General features: G+C 41.5%; 1 protein-coding gene across 2 annotated transcripts in view; it reads left to right on the forward strand.

Moving 5' to 3' along the window:
• LOC117217606 (neuroligin 1) overlaps window positions 1-19874 on the forward strand; it is a 190802-nt gene that overhangs the window by 43261 nt on the left and 127667 nt on the right. The gene's annotated exons all lie outside the window — the stretch shown is intronic.

Below are 19874 nucleotides of genomic sequence, written 5' to 3' on the forward strand. Positions count from 1 at the left end.
GTCGCAAGAAGTTGTTTCGGGCGGCAACGTATTTCGCGACGGGCTCTTACGTTCCGGCACACGTACACGCTTTCACGTTGCGATTTTTGTCGCTCGGCTGGCTATTACGAAACCGTTCGAGACGCACATATTTACTCTCGGTGATGAATGTAGTACTTGCTGCACGATGCTGGATCCTTCCGGCACCGTTTGCTTAATGCATCAGGTACGTGATTTTTTTTTTCTATCGTCGGCTGGTGTTTGCCGCGTGTTGTATTCGATGGAGGAACTATTAAGGTATTTACCGTCGATAAATAGTTGTTCGCGAGATCAAGACGATCGTTCGATCACTCTGCGAAAGGGCTACTCTTCGCTCCCGTGAACGGTTATTTCACCGTTGAATTGGTTTACTTTCGCAAGGCGAAAACTTCCGACGATGGTGGTGTGGTTGTAGCGAATACATGGACAAATTCGTTTTTAACCTGTCAGTTTTTTTTTTGTATAGATTTTTGAAGCTATCGCTTCAGATCAACATTGATCCTCTGACTGCGCATAATATAAATTTTAAGAGCTTTAGATAAAAAAAATAAGAGCTTTAAACTGACTCTTATGGGAAAGACAAGTTACAATCGAAGTTGCAGTTGAAGCTGTTTCAATTCGAAATCCAGAACATGATTTCTGATCTGCAGTATTTTTACTTCATATAATTCATTGCGATTTATGCGTATGAAATTGAGCTCATTGGCAAGTACAATGAAATTTTAACAATTTTTTTTTACATAAATAAGTTTTGATTCTCTTACAACGATTTTGAAAAATAGTATACCAATTTTTAGTGGCACCTCGAACTCGAGTGCAAAGGGTTAATACAACATCGAAATCAAAGAAATTTAAAATCCGAAATGTTCTGAAAGATCAAGACGAAAGTTGAAGAAATAATCGACAGCTCACACCTTGACCTTCTAGTTCGAATTTTTATTGAATGTGATACTTTTTTACGAATTCCTGAGATTATCGAATCTCCAGTGAAACGCAAAAGATTTCAATTTTAGTGTATACATTTATTATACAGGGTGTCCTAAAATTATGGTATTTCCGGCAAATGAGGGATTGCTGAGATGATTTGAATCAACTTTTTCCTTAGCGAAAATGCAATCCGCGGCTTCGTTCACGAGTTATTAACGAAAAACAGTGACCAATGAGAGGCGAGCTCGGACCGACGCGACGCGGTCCAATCAACGAGCGGTCGGAGCCCTGTTCGGCTCATTGGCTCGGCCGCGTCGCGCCAGGAGAGCTCGCGTCTTATTGGTCGCTGTCTTTCGTCGATAACTTGCAAACGAAGCCGCGGGTCGCATTTTCGCTAAGGAAAAAGTTACTTCAAATGACCTCAGAAACCCCTTATTTCTCGGAAATACCATAACTTTGGGGCACTCTGTATAGGTGCCATTCTGTTCCACAATCTTTCTCCATCTTTCAAGCAACTTGAAAAAATTCCGTCCTTCCAGAATCTCTCAGGTTTTTCAGCGAAAAACTTTTCTACGTGATTTTTTATCTTGGCTCTCCAAGGAGTTGAAGTTTTTTCCATTAAGGGAATTTTGTAATCATCGAAACGGGTGGAAACCAGTGGGCGCGAGGTCTGATGAATATGATAGATGAGATAGAACATCCCAACCGAGCTCCAACAATTTTTCTCGAATTATCAAAGACACGCTGCGCACTTTATTTTCTTCCATATTCAAAACCGTACAAAACTGACAAAAATTATCGTATCGTAACCAAACTTCTGTCCGAATATGCTTGAAAATACCATCTTTTACAATGTCATAGACGCATGTCATTTGATTTCAATCGTTCTGATAATATTCAGACCTGTCCTTGCGCAACCTACAAAAAATCGGACGACAAATATTCCGGACGAGCCAACAGCATAAGACTGCTTTTCTTCTCCAAAAATAAAAACTACAGCAATGTCTCCCTAATTGACGCACAGATTGTCCAGAAAAATGGACAATTTGGGAAGAGGAGATACAATTATTCGTGCCTTGCAATTCGTTATAGTTACGAATTGTCAACAATTATAAAAATGAGTCGCGAGGCTCGAATAATCGTATCTTCCCTTTCCAAATTGTCCATTTTCGTGCGTAATGTGAGCGCGAATTCGGGAGAAATTACTGTACGCTAAATTCTCCCTAATCAACGCTCAGATTCTAGACACAAATGGACAATTTGGGAAGAGGATCGACATATTCTAATATTAATTAATATTATTTGACATAACCTTGACAATTCATAACTATAAAAACGAACCGCAAGACTCGAATAATCGTATCTCCTCTTTCTAAATTGTCCATTTTTATGGACAATCCGAGTGTCAATTAGGGAGACATTATTGCATTCCGTTTGATTCGTTTTCATAGTTACGAATTGTCAAGAAATATCAAAATGAACCGCAAGGATCGAATAATCGTACCTCCTCTTCCTAAATTGTCCATTTTTATGAACAATCTGAGCGTCAATTAGGGAGACTTTATTGTAGTCACATTCTCAGCAGCTGTTAGTCCCCATAAAAGAGCCATCCACTATTCGTTCCAAGAGACTAATTTCTTCTCCGTCCACTTTTCCTTCTACGCTCGATCATAGCGTTTATCGTGCCACGGGGGTTTGTTGTCGCGGGGCAACCGCTGCGGATCCAAAGAACAGCTGTATCTCGCGGTGGCCGCAGTAGCAGGATCACAGCGAATCGAGTCACCGGCTGCGGTGTCGAACAAGAACGGCGCGCCGTGTGTAGGTGCGCGCGTGCAGCGGCCCACGGTTCGACCAGGCTGCACGGACCGTGACAAAAGTTTCGGCTCGCCAGAAGCAACAATGAGGCGCGCGGGCGGGTGCGGGGAGGCGGAGCGGAGCGGGTGGAAAGTATTGTCGGGCAAGGGAGAGAAACGGTGGCCGGTGAGCGCGTCGTTTATTTTAAGTTCTTCCAAACTCTCCGGTGCACTCCCCGAGAAAGGAAGAAGGCGTCAGTGGCGAAGGAGCGAAGGGACGGTAAGCTGTGGGACCAGCGGGGGAGAGGGGGACAGAGCGGCGGCGCGGGTTCAAAGGAAGAGACGCGGAAAAGGAAAGAAAGGTCAGCTGCGCCGGGCGAGAGAGCGGAGGTATCGTGCTGGAAATAGAGCAAAGAAAGAGCGGAAAGGCGGCAGAGAGGGGGGGAGGGGGGAGGAACGGAGTCGACGCGCGCTCTCCGAACCATTAGACAAATTTTATATATAGCGGCTGAAAGCTCATTCGTTTTTGCTGCACATCGTTACCGGCTATTGGTCCCTAGCCTCCCACCCCCCCCCCTCTCCCCGCCGGCCTCTCATTATAATCGATCGTTTAACGCTTTTCCGCGAGCCCTTATTGCGCCCGATGAACCCGATGGCCTGGCAAATGTTCCAATCAGTGGGTCGATCTTCGCTTTTCACACGAGCCGCTATTGCCAGGGTTTACATCAATTCTGTACCGGCCTTTGTTAGCTTTAAGACGCCCGATCGCCGAAAGTCTATATAGCTCAAGGACAGGAAGTTAACGGTGTTCGGCTTTCTGCGAGACAGCACGATCTATTCGACAACTTTGACGACGATAATTGCGCGGGATCGATCCGACACGGTGTCTAATCCTTCATTAGGATCTATAGAACCTATGGCCACCGAATTCGGAACGTGTAGGATTTCACGTTTGCCATCGTCGCACTGCACCGTAGATTGGTCGTTCCGTATAGAATCGATCGGTTAATTGCTGTCGATCCGAGGATAGATTCCGTTAGAAATTTTAAGCGCAGTGATCTTGCTGTAACATGATCTTGCTGACTTCGAGCACGGTCTTTTTCTGATTTTTGCAATTCCTTTTCATTCCGTGTCCATTTGTCAGATTGAATTACGTTTTCGTCGTGTCATTTTTAGGAAGATTTGGCTTATTGTACAATACTTTAAATCCCTAGACGTCGGGATTGAGCTAACCTAATCTATTTGGGAAAGATACGTTTCTATCTACGAAAGTTATTTTTTGAACAATTGTGTAACATGCGACTACTGCTATAAAACCTTTCGGAGATTACTGAGGAGGACGTTGTTAATATTAGACTTGCAGAACTCGTCAAAATGACGGGTCACTAATATTTTAATTTACGATCATTCATGTCGTCAAGATAGATTTATGTGTTATTTATTCAATTTATATGTTACTTACGGCAAATGTTACAATAACACTTGCTATCCCTTTGCACTCGAGTTGCGACTCTGAGGCGCCAATAAAAATTCCTATACTATTTTTCAAAATAATTATAATAGTATCAGACTCGTTTACATCTAAAAGACTGTTAAAATTGCAAGTTTTGTACTTGTCAATAGGCTTCAATATGCATAAATCGCAATAAATCGTATAAAATAGGAACACTGTAGATCGGAAAATATGTTTAAAATATAATTAAAATAGCTTCGAGTGCAAAGGGTTAAAAATCAGAATAAATGTCTTATTGTTACTTTTATAAACTAATATAAAGCAGCTGTTATTTGTGCTCGGCAAATCTAATGTTAAATAACGTCTATCAAGGTTACATGTCCATTCGCTTACTGTGATGTGTACATTTGAAAAAATAGCGAAACGAGGTCACGACTTCATCCCTTCGATAGATGTCACTTTTTTTCACTATCGGAACTCGAAGACTCGAAGATAGCAGAAAATAGTGGACAGAAACTAATCGAGACTACGTCAATGATTAAATTCGTCTTTGTTTTCTCACAAATAATAATTTTCGAAGAAACACGGCATCCTGTAACACGGTTTCGCTCAAACATGATAAGAAAATTGCGGAAACTTTTTTACGACACTGTACTTCTACTGCATTGGATATCGTGATTTCGGTCTAACATATTTGAAAACTAAGTTACCTCAAAATATATATATAATTACGGAAAGGAATAATGAACTATAGTGACTTTACATGAAAACATAATTATTGTATTATCCGCCGAAAGAAGCCGAAAATTCAAAAGGGAGCTGCAAAATCGTCTATCTTCGTACCATGAAATCTACAACAGCCTTGTAAGAACCAGCAAACAAACCAAAATTACAGATTTTTTAAAGAGAATAGAAGGTGCAAAAAATCTGTATGAAGAAGAAGGTTTAGAAAGTGAAGGTGATATCGTTTAGTTCTCGTTTGATATATATAAGGTTCAATTAAATAAAAACAATATTTCTTGTTTTTCTTTCGTTTTGTGTTATACATACATTTATACTTTTCATAACAGTTAGCTTATATGGAATTAAAACAAAAATGTTTTAAACCCTTTGCACTCGAAGCGGAATTAACGCAAAATTTTTTCGACCCACGGCTTTCCCTTTTTATATGACCTAACGCATTTTATGCCTATAAAAATTGAATATTTCGACCCATGCAACAGTTACGCTTGCATCAGCTCTTTAAATATAAACAAATTTGATTGATAAAATTATTTCGAGACGCGACATAACAATGTTTAATGTCGCCTCGGAGTCGCCACTCGAGTACAAAGTCTCAATTTACACTTTGACTGTCGCGTCACCTATTTATATAATTTATAACCAATAATTTACTCAGACTTGAAAATGAATTTCTACGCTCTAACCCATCTTGTTTGTTTATAGATAAAGGAAACTCGAAAATTATTTCGAGACGTGATATAACAATTTTTAATGTCGCCTCGGAGTCGCCACTCGAGTACAAAGTCTCAATTAACACTTTAACTGTCGCGTCACCTATTATATAATTTATAACCAATAATTTACTCAGACTTGAAAATGAATTTCTACGCTACCCTATTCCATCTCCCTAAATTCATTAGGATCCGCGAAATGTATCTTGTTCGTTTATAGATAAAGGAAACTCGAAAATTATTTCGAGACGCGACATAACAATCTTTAATGTCGCCTCGGAGTCGCCACTCGAGTGCAAAGGGTTAATAAGTTTTCGGAGCATAACCCCCTTCTTCGTTCACACTCTGAGTCTCATACAACACTCATTCACCCAACACAGCATTTTCTAGGAGCCTACCTACCATATTACAAAAGGATCACCTCTCCCTAACAATTACATACACAGAGGCTCCGAAAATCGCCATCCACTTCCTCCCTCCTCGTCGCCGAGGTTTCTCCCTATCGCGTCGCGCGCAGCGAATCTTTTCGATTCTCCAAAGAGACCGAGATTTCGTCACGTCCCAAAACCTCCGTCCTCTTATTGTAATTAAGAATGCGGCCGGTTCGTGCCGCAGAATGCCGCCTACTAATTCCGCGGGGCCATATCCGGCGAGTACGAGGGCGCGCGGCGGATAATGCGACCGGAGGGGCGGTGCGGGTGCGCAGCCGGTTTTCTTAAAACGTACTCCGTTAACCAAATTGCGCTCTGCGGCGTGTAGCTCATTAGCCGGTAATAGTAATTTCCCAGAAGCCGGCCGTCTTGAGAGGGAGCAGCCGGTTCCCACACACGACGAGTACGACGACGACGACGACGACGGCCGCGGCAGCCGGCGAAACCAAACTGCTCCCGGGACCCGCGGCTATTTGCATTCCCTATCTCCGTCGTTAATCGTTATTCGGTAAACAACGGCCCGTGTTCAGTCTGGCGCAGTCCATCGGGATTAACGCGGTCATACAGGGTGGTTCGGTCCAACCCGACCCGGCCGCTCTGTGCAATCAACGTCCCCATTCTATGGGAACTCGATTGTTTTCCAGGAGATTTCCCGTGTCTCTCCGTGCCCGGGAAAGACGCGGAGGTGTACGTACGGCAGCGGCGACCCGCGATCGCTTCATCGTCCAACGAGCCCGGCCATCTTCTACGGATCGTATTGCCTCGTATGCCGGCGACACTGCCGCCGCCACCCCTCTGTTCTTCTTTATTCGACGAGGCGAAACAAAACAGTCGCCGCGCCGATATCGGGGTTACTCCAGCCGCGCGCCCCTTATACTATAAACAGGGAAGATTACGGCGCCGGGGGATTGCACTCGCGATGATCTTTTCTCCGTCGGCTTCATAAACGCCGCGCTGACCCCCCACTGAATTTCGCAGACTACCCGGCGGGCGGCGCGTCAATTTCCACGGGCCCCGAGAATTTACGGCGGACACGCGGGCTTCTTAATTAAAATTTGACAACGTCGCGCTCGTTTCTTACGCCGCGGCACCGAGGGTCCGTTTTTTGCCAAGGTTAACAGGCGCTTCTAGTCTTATGAGCTGATAAAGGGCTACTTGTTGGCACGGACAGCGAACCCGATGGCGCGGCTAAGATTACAGAGAGGTGTACAGTTTCGTGTCGCTGGAGCGGCAGCTGGGCTGGGAAATATTGGGATGAAATTTGTAACTCTCTCTCTCTCTCTCTCTCTCTCTCTCTCTTCCTGCGGGATGTATTAATTTTACCGAAATATCGCTGTCCTCCACGTCTCTCCGCTGGAGAACCGCGATGCTTTAGGGAGATCAAATTTTTTCATTTAACGCTTTAACGTGCTTCAGATGCACGTCGATTCGACTGTCGTTTTATTCCAGGTGAAATATACGACTTTTTGGTGCGTTTCTATGTGTGTTTGATAATGATACTTTTTGGCACACCCGAAGATTTTCAAATTATACGGCATATTATTGTCTTTTATATGTCGAAGAGAAATCCTGATTTTAGATGATCTTTTTGAGATCGTTCGAATTTTACAATTTTACGCGAAAAGTGGGAACGTTCTTTTTAAATCGTCAAGATGACGTATATTCTGTCAATTTTGAGGACGCTACGATAAATCAAAGCTTACGTTGTTGGTCTCAATAGATACCGTCGTATTTTTTTCTGAATTTTGAACAGGAAGATCTCAACATAAAATCTGGTGAATACTTTTTGGCACTTGCAGATTTTCAAATTATACTTATTGTCGTATATCGAAGAGAAATTCTAATTTCAAATGATCTTCTTGAGATGGTTCAAACTTAGTAATTTTACGTGTAAAAAGGATACCCGAACGTTCTTGATTTTTAAATCAAGATGACGTATATTCTGTCAATTTTGAAGACGTTACGATGAATCAAAGCTTGAATTCTAGGTCTCAGTAGATATTGTCATATTTTTACTGAATTTTGAACAGGAAGTTCTCAAAATAAGATCTGCGCAACAAGAATTTATGGTAAATTCTCTCGAATTTTCTATCAGCTTGTAAACAAATATGAACAATTTGGGAAGAGGAGATACAATGATGATACGATGTTTCAAATGCATGTCGATTCAGCTGTCATTTTATTCGAGGTGAAATGTACGAATTTTTGGATATTTCACGTTTTCATACGTGTTTGATATTGATAGTTTTTCGCACTCGCAGGTTTTGAAATTATACGCCATATTGTCTTTTATAGTATATGGAAGAGAAATTCTGATTTCAAATGATCTTCTTGAGACGGTTCAAACTTAACAATTTTATGTGTAAAAATGTCTTGATTTTTAAGTCGTCAAGATGACGTATATTCTGTCATATCGTGTACCATATTTTATATATTGTATGTATGTCGTATTGTATATCATATCCTTCCTGGATTTTCAACAGAAACTTCTTAAAATATTGTATGTCATATTTTTTCTGGATTTTGAACAGAAACTTCTCAAAATAAAATCTGACACACCATGAGAATTTATACTAAATTCTCCCTAATTTTTCATCAGCTTGTAAACAAAAATTGACAATTAGAGAAGAGGAGATACGATTATTACAAAAACGAGATCGACAATTATAAAAACGAGGTACAAGGCTCGCCTCTTCGCAAATTGTCCATTTTCGTTTATAAGCTGAAGTAAAATTAGGAAGAATTTCCTGTATTCGTATCCCTCACTATAGCAAAAATAGCAAAATAAATTACCACACTTAACCACACAATACCGCAATAAGAGCAATCATCTTACAAACAATCATTTTACAAATAACCCATCCGAACGTTGACTCGAATCCATTCTACCATTCGGTTTCGCAGGAAATCCCCGACACCTACGATAAAAAAGCGATAGGTCTGGCATGGAATGGGCCATTAGCTCTCTTCTGGCTTAAAAGAGTGGCTTACATATGAAAAAAAGCGGATTTGCCACGGAGAAAAAGCTGGCTCCCCCGACCAAAAAGAACCGTGGTCTGTCGCGAATCGAGTTACGCGCCTTTTATCCGCGGACGGTTGATCCGTCGCTGCCACATTTTTCGACTTTGTCGCGCGTCAACAACGACCGTCAATTATCAGCCGGCATAGTTAACTATAAACAGACGACACCGCGCAGCTCGGTCTCTCCCGCGACAAACTCGTGAATCGGTACGCGACGCGCGTCGTTCCGCAATCGGCGATCGTTGAGAATTATTGGCGAGCGGATTATTCCGCTCGCGCGTGCAAACGGGTTAATAGGTTGAAATTGAAATCGTCCGGCGGCCGGCCGTCCCTCCCGTTCGGCTTTATTTTCGCGTCGCCCCTTTGTTTTTCCGCGAAATATCTGAGCACAAAGCGGGACACGTTTCCGCGCGCAAGTACGGGAACATCAACGGATCCATTCGCGCGGTGTTCACTCGGTCGGGAATGATCGGCGTCGGTCACGGCACCGGTCGCGTTTGAATTCGCCGATATTTGATCGGCCGGCGCCGTTCGAACGTTTTCACGGCTATTTCCGATTCCCTGACCGCCGCAGCTGCTCCCGCGCGTTATTCCTCGGCTGGTGTGCACGCTCGGGAAAATTTCTTGCGCGAGAGGAAAAGCAATGGGATCCGCGCCGGAACACGGCGAGGGCCGCCTCGCGCGCGCGCGCGCGCGCCTATAGCTCGAGTGGAGTTTAACTATTGTTCCGCGAAACTTGTTCCGGCTGTTTTCGGTCGGCGGCCCTAATTTATCACGGAGCCGGTTCCACTCCCTTTTATATACGATCGCATTCGAGAAACCGTTTGCCGTAACGCGAAACTCGGAATGATTTGCGCTCCACCGAAGATCTATCTTTCTATCGAAGATCTTCGTTCCGCGCTTCTTCTTCCGAACGGTCGGATATGTGTTCGCTTTGTCCGGCCGATTTGTCCGGCAACGCGTTGTTGCTCCCGTTCTCGAATCGACGGCGGCGTGGATCGATTCGGCGTTTGATTGATCAACCGGCCGGAACAAAAATTTCCCCGTTACAGCCGTGGGATAATTAATTACGAATTATAAACGGCCGATTAATTGTAGCCCGGGATCTCCGGCGCAATAAATACGAGCGCAGATGGATTCACTGGATCGAATGGAGTCGTTAATCACGAGAAATCGAACGAGCGCGGGGGACGCGCGCGGCGCGGCTCGCCGATGGCTGATCATGGCCGGTTTATTCTACTGGCTGCGCGATAATTTCATATCCCCTGGCTGTCGCGAAGTTCGCCGTTTTCGTGCAACAACGCGCTTCCTCTTTTAACACTAAATCGACTACCGCGGTCGATGTGACCGCTTTCTTATTTTGCAATTCTGCGAAGTTCCGAGATTCTTTCGTGGAAAACGCTTGAATAAGTTACATTATTGGAGCGAGTTTTATAATAGAAACTTTACAAATTCTTAATAAATTCGGTCTTCTCACTTTTGCGAAGCAGTACATGCCAGTTAGTATTACTGCTTGGTAGGTTTAGTGTTAAATATGTAGTATCGTAATTCAGTGGGTACGTTTAGGACGAGGAGTGTTAGGCTTAGGAGACCGTAGTTTTAAGACTTTGTATTTATGGTAGGCGATAGAAGAGAAACGTTGGCGAAGGCCGGGTCAGATGAAAAAAACCCTTGGCGACGGAGAGCCGGCGGATGCGATTGTCACGTTTTTGGAAAAGGCAGGCAGTGTGTCGAAGGAGCGTGTTTGGAGTGGACAGAGAGCGTTCGAGAGTCGTCGAGTGAGGAGCGTTGCGAGTTGCAGAATTAAGTGAAGTAGTTGTAACCCTAGTTGTAGACACGGTGCGCGATATTTCCTGTTTTCATCACGTTTAGTCCTTTCCTAATCAATACATATTCTATATTGTTTATGTTGCGCACGGCACAAAATTAAAGCGCCGGAATTCGTGAGGAGACGACACGCGATTTATTGATTCGGACTCCACAGTCCTTTGGTTTACAATCTTTGGAGCACGGCTCCGTTCGACGTATGATTTGAAGCACGGCTTCGAAAGAACTATGAAATTGAAGCACGGCTTCGTATAGGCGCAAGGGGCGCTAAATTAAACTTGACTATAAGCGATAACGATATCTTGGAGAAACCCCCGTTATCAAATTTGCGGCAGTATATATAGACACCTGGCCGATGTTCAAGGAGAAGCATCGTCAGGCGTCGAAGGCCGGTCATTGCCTCCTAAGGCAAAAACACTGCAAGTATACATTAGGCCGAGGCGAGCGTTTGACGGTCGGGCCAACGCACGTCGATCGTGTTATTGTCTTGCCGCCTCGCCGTTTATTCGACAAAAACGGCGAGACGGCGTACATCGAAAGTCGAACGTGCGTTGACCCGCGGTCCGCGATTCGGCCGGAACAGTTTAAATATTGAACAATTTCTACAAATATTATAGATAATTCTACGCCGCGCTAACTCGCTCGTTGCTTCATCGGATATTTGTCCACGAACAAACTTCACCATGGCGGAACAGACTACGGAACATCGGCGAAATTCATGGAACACGGAACACGCGAACTTGGACGGCACACGCGTGACATTTTTCAACCGAGCGAACGGTGAATCAACGAGGAGCCCCTTCCCCCTCCCCTACGCGGTTGCTCGGCGAAAAGCCGAGCTTAATGGGTCCGTCATATATTCTGCGGCAATAAGTGGCGAGCTCTTATCTGTACTTGATGTACGACCAAAAAGTACCTCTTGTTCCGGCAAACGGTTTACGACTCCCGAATAAGTGGCGAACGCAAAGATGCTCGGCACGAAACTTGCTCCCTTTTCTGCGCATTGTTGGAGATTCTCGTACGATCTTTCCGACAGCTTCGAAGACAACCGAAGAAACGTTGTTTGGCGAGAATAATGCACTTAGGGTGCTCTTGCTGCTTTCGATTTAATATTTTTACGTGTCAGTGCAGTTATCTGAATTTGCACGTAAACGAAAGACTATTGCGATGAACGTGTATTTTGTTTAAAGATACAACACTTTTTTCCTTTGCGAGTGCTGTAACTTAATTTTTAATTAATTTCATGATTGATGTCAAAGCTATGTGCATTCTTTTTGGTGTAAATTGTGACGAAATACAATAATGTCTCCCTAATTGACGCTCAGATTGTTCATAAAAATGGACAATTTGGAAAGAGGAGATGCGATTATTCGAGTCTCGCGGTTCGTTTTTATAGTTACGAATTGTCAAGGTTATGTCAAATAATATTAATTAATATTAGAATATGTCGATCCTCTTTCCAAATTGTCCATTTGTGTCTAGAATCTGAGCGTTAATTAGGGAGAATTTACCGTACAGTAATTTCTCCCGAATTCGCGCTCACATTACGCTCAAAAATGGACGATTTGGAAAGAGAAGATACGATTATTCGAGCCTCGCGACTCATTTTTATAATTGTTGACAATTCGTGACTATAAAAAACGAATCGCAAGGCTCGAATAATCGAATCTTCTCTTCCCAAATTATTCATTTTTATGGATAATCTGAACGTCAATTAGGGAGACATTACTGTACTAGGAAATATATTCAGTATTTCCAAAAAATATGTTCCGAGAAAATGTCAAATAATACGACAGTACAGAAATGACATGAATACTTAGAATTAAAAGGCTGATGTAATATCGCCCTTTGCAAACTTAATCTCCATGTTCTCTCTTATAGTAATCACACAACTATACTTCTATTAGTTTCTCCGTGAATGGCAGAACAAATAAGAAACATTTTTTTGAATTTTTTGAACAGCGTGTGGATTGTGTTCAAGAATGGTCATTATCCACAAATTAACTTCAATGTATTCGTGTGTTTCAAAATGTAAACAGTGCTACATACCACACAAACAATATAAGTAAATTCTCTGTAATTTTTCTTCAGCCTGTAAACAAAAATGAACAATTTGTGAAGAGAAGATACGATAATGATACGATGCTTCAAATGCATATCGATTCACCTGTCATTTTATTCGAGGTGAAATATACGACTTTTTGGATATTTCGCGTTTTCATACGTGTTTGATATTGATACTTTTTGACACTCGCAGATTTTCAAATTATATGCCACATTTTATTCATCTTCGTTTTTATTCGTCTCTTATTCGTCTTTTATTCATCGAAGAGAAATTCTGATTCTGACGGTTCAAACTTAACAATTTTATCCGTAAAAATGTCTTGATTTTTGAATCGTCAGAATGATGTATATTCTATCAATTTTGGAAATGCTACGCTAAATCGAAGCTTATATTGTAGGTCTCGATAGATATTGCCATATTTTTGTTTCTTAATTTTGAGCAGAAACTTGTGAAAATAAAATCTACGCATCAAGAATTTACAATAAATTCTCCCTAATTTTCAATCAGCTTACAAACAAGAATGAACAATTTTGGGAAAAGGAGATACGATTATTTGCTCCACTGCTTATTTTTAAAAAAGCTGATTGTCAATTATAAAAACGAGGTACAAGGCTCGAATAATCGTATTTTCTTCTTCCCAAACTGTCCATTTTTGTTTACAAGCCAAAGGAAAATTCGGGAGAATTTCCTATACATATACCATTTCTGCTTCCAACGGCACATATTTAGATCGAGATTGTGACACATTATAAGAAAAATCAGTTATTTAAACGTAACTGAGAATAACTAGCACATGTTGTTTTGTAATAATGAAATAACTGTACTCATTTAGTCCTTTCGCCACTTTCGTTGTAATACATGCTTGGCTCAAGAAATTTATTCAATCATTTTCAATGAAAGAGTCCACATAATTTCAGCGACTTTAGAACAAAAAACGTGAAACCGTTCCGTTTTGACCAGCTCGGTAGGTTTACCGTTGCTATCGCGAATGAAACGACCGCCAAACTCTTTGATACTATAATTAGAGCGAGTAAATCAACTCACGTCATTAGCCAACACGCCGCGGCCTTCATTCGCAATATCGCTAAAAGTCGCGCGAGAAAGATTAATCTGTGAAAATCGAGACTGCTGTTTCGGCTTCGCAACTTTTTACCCACCTCTTAGCCACTTTTTATAACACAAAGAGGCTAAGCCATAAATCCAGCGAAGTTTAGAAGCGTTGCATTAAGTCGCGTCGTAATTCATCCGAGTCAGTTGCCCATTAAAAAACACGCAACGTCATCGACCCTCGAAATCGCGAGACGCGGTAATTATTAAATACTCGATTAAAAGTATTGAGCTGCTGATGGTTTAGGGTATCCGAGCGGCGCCACGCCGCGCCACGGTGTAATTACCTCAAATGGTTTTTCCGATGGAACGCGTAATTACGTTAAAGGATTACGGGAGAGGCTGGAAAATTAAAAATCGTATTAACCTCGAACACGTAGACCGTCGAACGGCCATTAACCGTGACTAATTGAAATCCGACTTAACGAGCCGAATTATCATGCCGGTGATAGGACTCGAAGACTCGGCACGCCGGCGGATTTTCCGGAAACTAACCGGAGCTTCGTGAGTCTTTCCGCTGACGATCGTTTCCATTAGCCTCTTCTTACCGAATGCGTTGCAAAACAACTTTGTATTACACCGAGTTCGTTTTGGATCGCGTTGTCCTGTTTCTTGCAGCACTCGCAGCCTTAACACGTTCCGTGCCACGTGTACCATCGATGGTACACGCTTGCATGTTTACTTAGTGAACTGAACAAATTGTTTACAAGAAATTTAGAACCGAAGAATCAATTTCCACCGCAAGAATGGGCGTTGATAAGTTTTTGTTACGTTGTTACGTGTACGAGAATTAATAATTGCACGTGATACATCAAGTTTTAGTAAAATATCAAAGTGTGAAGATTCGAGTAAAAAAAGCTCGGCACGGAACGTGTTAACCAGTTATCTGTGCTTGACGAGTGTGGCCTCGCATTTAAAGGGTTACAGTGGAGAGGACGCGTTAAAGTTAAGATTTAGAAAGACTGATCGAAAGCGCAGTTTTCAAGGTACAATTTGAAATCAAAGTCATCGTCCTACGATGATTTTTCACGGAGTTATCGTCAGTCGAAGTTGGCCAAGTTTTAACCAAAAATTTTCTATGCTGCAATTTTGTTGAGCGGTACATTGCTTATAATTTATAACCGTTACCAAGTGGTTTATACCTGTTGAAAACTAGGTGAATAAATGATTAAATAAACAGGTAACCCCTTGTATAACGGTATATCAAACTTGCGAAAGTGATATCGAGCGAGATTGTGCACAAAAATGAACAATTTGGGAAGAGGAGATGCGATTAATCGAACCTTGCAGCTCGTTTTTATAGTTGTTCAAGGTTATGTCAAGGTTATGCGAACCGCAAGGCTCAAATAATCGTATCTCCTCTTCCCAAATTCGCCATTTTTGTGGACAAACTGAGCGTCAATTAGAGAGGCATTACTTCGTATTTCGTATACCGCATTAAATACAACGCATTTGTACTCATAAAATGTGATAAAAATATCGTAAATATTCTAAATAATAATATTCTAAACTTCTAAAATCTCGTATTATGTGGTATTATTGCAAACGATGACACCAAAAATAGTAATTTTAACTCACTAAAAAATCTTTCTGCTCAACAAGCGTTGGCAACAAACCTGCTATTTAATATTGTCTGCAATTAATGTTTGCTCAGTATTATCTAACAACGTCTAAACATAAACGTTGACAGAAGAATCACGGTTATGCTCTTATTTCCTTCATCGCATCAAATACGGAATGCCTTCTTTCAAAATTCTCTAAAACTAAATTCTCTAAATGTCGCGCTACGCGCGTTCACTATTATAAATAATAACAGGCACGACATTAATTTCACGTTCATCGCGTGAAATACCAAATCGTGACCGTCGCACAGATACCACGACGTTAATAACGGAAGTGTTAATTCATCGTCGTGTGTTAGCTTACAGAAGCGAAGGGTCGATCACGTAACGTTCGCACTGCGAGCCAGTCGAACGATTAATTCATAATAACGGCGTTTGGTACCGGACGCGACAAAGACGTTGTTTTGTCGATGCAAAAGTGATATCCCATCGAGGTTCAGCCACTTAATATGGAGGGAAAGCGGTGCACCTCTCGCAACTGCTGCTCCATAGCCTATCTGCAACGAAGCAGACGACGTCATGGCGGACAGTAACATAGCGGGCGTGCATGCCACGGATTTTGGTTCATCGTTATGGAAGACCCGAACCGTGCCCCGACGAAGAACCCGGCCGATAACGCCGCCGGTTCCTATGAATATCCGTCTATTCAGCTGGCCGTGTTTACCCGTGGTTAAACCTTGGTCGGGGACCACGTAAGGAATAGGAACGTGAGCAACCTAATAATCGTCTCCCGGGGGCTCGCAGCCGAGGATTAATCCACCGCTTGCACTCAGAAAGCACTCAATCTATCAATTACTTTCAATGAATTGGTTTCCACGGCTGCTGGAAATAAAGGATCTCTCTCTCTCTCTCGCCTGATATCGCAATCTCGGTTTCGATCACTGTTGCGGGAGATCGTAGATCGCGAATTACCGGGGTACAGTAATGTCTCCCTAATTGACGCTGAGATTGTGCACAAAAATGAACGAGCGACAATTGGAGAGAATTTACTGTAGTAAGGTGGTTACAGTGATGTCTCTCTAATTGACGCTCAGATTGTTCAGGAAAATGGACAATTTGGGAAGAGGAGATACGATTATTCGAGCTTGGCGGTTCGTTTTCATATTTACGAATTGTCAAGAAATATACCAAACGAGCTGCAAGGTTCGAATCATCGCATCTCCTCTTCCCAAATTGTCCACTTTTGTTTATGAGCTGAGTAACAATTGGAGAGAATTTACTGTAGTAAGGTAGTTACAGTAATGTCTCTCTAATTGACGCTCAGATTGTTCAGGAAAATGGACAATTTGGGAAGAGGAGGTACGATTATTCGAGCTTGGCGGTTCGTTTTTTATAGTTACGAATTGTCAACAATTATAAAAATGAGTCGCGAGACTCGAATAATCGTATCTTCTCTTTCCAAATTGTCCACTTTTGTTTATGAGCTGAGTAACAATTGGAGAGAATTTACTGTAGTAAGCTAGTTACAGTAATGTCTCTCTAATTGATGCTGAGATTGTTCAGAAAAATGGACAATTTGGGAAGAGGAGATACGATTATTCGAGCTTGGCGGTTCGTTTTCATATTTACGAATTGTCAAGAAATATACCAAACGAGCTGCAAGGTTCGAATCATCGCATCTCCTCTTCCCAAATTGTCCACTTTTGTTTATGAGCTGAGTAACAATTGGAGAGAATTTACTGTAGTAAGGTAGTTACAGTAATGTCTCTCTAATTGACGCTGAGATTGTTCAGAAAAATGGACAATTTGGGAAGAGGAGATACGATTATTCGAGCTTGGCCGTTCGTTTTTTATAGTTACGAATTGTCAACAATTATAAAAATGAGTCGCGAGACTCGAATAATCGTATCTTCTCTTTCCAAATTGTCCACTTTTGTTTATGAGCTGAGTAACAATTGGAGAGAATTTACTGTAGTAAGCTAATTTACAGTAATGACTCTCTAATTGACGCTGAGATTGTTCAGAAAAATGGACAATTTGGGAAGAGGAGATACGATTATTCGAGCTTGGCGGTTCGTTTTCATATTTACGAATTGTCAAGAAATATACCAAACGAGCTGCAAGGTTCGAATAATCGCATCTCCTCTTCCCAAATTGTCCACTTTTGTTTATGAGCTGAGTAACAATTGGAGAGAATTTACTGTAGTAAGGTAGTTACAGTAATGTCTCTCTAATTGACGCTCAGATTGTTCAGGAAAATGGACAATTTGGGAAGAGGAGGTACGATTATTCGAGCTTGGCGGTTCGTTTTTTATAGTTACGAATTGTCAACAATTATAAAAATGAGTCGCGAGACTCGAATAATCGTATCTTCTCTTTCCAAATTGTCCACTTTTGTTTATGAGCTGAGTAACAATTGGAGAGAATTTACTGTAGTAAGCTAGTTACAGTAATGTCTCTCTAATTGACGCTGAGATTGTTCAGAAAAATGGACAATTTGGGAAGAGGAGATACGATTATTCGAGCTTGGCGGTTCGTTTTCATACTTACGAATTGTCAAGAAATATAACAAACGAGCTGCAAGGTTCGAATAATCGCATCTCCTCTTCCCAAATTGTCCACTTTTGTTTATGAGCTGAGTAACAATTGGAGAGAATTTACTGTAGTAAGCTAATTTACAGTAATGACTCTCTAATTGACGCTGAGATTGTTCAGAAAAATGGACAATTTGGGAAGAGGAGATACGATTATTCGAGCTTGGCCGTTCGTTTTTTATAGTTACGAATTGTCAACAATTATAAAAATGAGTCGCGAGACTCGAATAATCGTATCTTCTCTTTCCAAATTGTCCACTTTTGTTTATGAGCTGAGTAACAATTGGAGAGAATTTACTGTAGTAAGCTAATTTACAGTAATGACTCTCTAATTGACGCTGAGATTGTTCAGAAAAATGGACAATTTGGGAAGAGGAGATACGATTATTCGAGCTTGGCCGTTCGTTTTTTATAGTTACGAATTGTCAACAATTATAAAAATGAGTCGCGAGACTCGAATAATCGTATCTTCTCTTTCCAAATTGTCCACTTTTGTTTATGAGCTGAGTAACAATTGGAGAGAATTTACTGTAGTAAGCTAATTTACAGTAATGACTCTCTAATTGACGCTGAGATTGTTCAGAAAAATGGACAATTTGGGAAGAGGAGATACGATTATTCGAGCTTGGCCGTTCGTTTTTTATAGTTACGAATTGTCAACAATTATAAAAATGAGTCGCGAGACTCGAATAATCGTATCTTCTCTTTCCAAATTGTCCACTTTTGTTTATGAGCTGAGTAACAATTGGAGAGAATTTACTGTAGTAAGCTAGTTACAGTAATGTCTCTCTAATTGACGCTGAGATTGTTCAGAAAAATGGACAATTTGGGAAGAGGAGATACGATTATTCGAGCTTGGCGGTTCGTTTTCATACTTACGAATTGTCAAGAAATATAACAAACGAGCTGCAAGGTTCGAATAATCGCATCTCCTCTTCCCAAATTGTCCACTTTTGTTTATGAGCTGAGTAACAATTGGAGAGAATTTACTGTAGTAAGCTAGTTATAGTAATGTCTCTCTAATTGACGCTCAGATTGTTCAGAAAAATGGACAATTTGGGAAGAGGAGATACGATTATTCGAACCTTGCGATTCGTTTTCATAGTTACGAATTGTCAACAACTATAAAAATGAGTCGCGAGACTCGAATAATCGTATCTTCTCTTTCCAAATTGTCCACTTTTGTTTATGAGCTGAGAAACAATTGGAGAGAATTTATTGTAGTAAGCTAGTTACAGTAATGTCTCTCTAATTGACGCTGAGATTGTTCAGAAAAATGGACAATTTGGGAAGAGGAGATACGATTATTCGAGCTTGGCGGTTCGTTTTCATACTTACGAATTGTCAAGAAATATAACAAACGAGCTGCAAGGTTCGAATAATTGTATCTCCTCTTCTCAAATTGTTCATTTCTTTGGACAATCTGAGCGTCAAATAGAGAGACATTACTATAACTAGCTTACTACAGTAAATTCTCTCCAATTGTCCCTCAGCTCGTAAACAAACGTAGACAATTTGGGAAGAGGAGATACGATTGTTTGTTAAATTTTTATGTGACAAATTCTAGAGTCTTTCTGTGATTTTTTAATTTGAAGCGACGCATAATAACTTTGCGGCTCGTT

Source organism: Megalopta genalis, chromosome 8 (genome assembly GCF_051020955.1).
Source record: "Megalopta genalis isolate 19385.01 chromosome 8, iyMegGena1_principal, whole genome shotgun sequence".
Taxonomy (NCBI): domain Eukaryota; kingdom Metazoa; phylum Arthropoda; class Insecta; order Hymenoptera; family Halictidae; genus Megalopta; species Megalopta genalis.